This window comes from Dendrobates tinctorius, unplaced genomic scaffold, assembly GCF_039654945.1.
Source record: "Dendrobates tinctorius isolate UK_male_01 unplaced genomic scaffold, ASM3965494v1 ptg000103l, whole genome shotgun sequence".
Lineage (NCBI taxonomy): Eukaryota > Metazoa > Chordata > Amphibia > Anura > Dendrobatidae > Dendrobates > Dendrobates tinctorius.
The window spans coordinates 31,212,404-31,212,746 of NW_027361771.1; positions in this window are offsets into that span (position 1 = coordinate 31,212,404).

Here is a 343-nt window from a genome sequence, read left to right on the forward strand (position 1 = left end):
CACTGGTCAGCTCATACTAGGAGCTGTAGAGAAGTCTCTCTGCCCTGTCTTCCTCTTAGTCCCAGTCTGATACCTTCGGCCCCCCACTCATTTTTTGGGGTAGGTACAACTCCTACCATGCCCTGACAGCTGCAGACCCTTGAAGGCATGCTGAGAGTTGTAGTGTTCCCCAAACTCTTATTGTTTCGCCCTCTACCCATTCTCTAGAAGTTAGGAGAGCTGGAGAACATGAATCAGTAGGTCGGAGTGGTGATGGCTTCCTCTCGTCCTGCCGCTCTAGCCCTCAGCTGCATGTGACGTCCATTGTTCGCGACGCTGGGAACAATAAAGTTTTCCTTGCCAG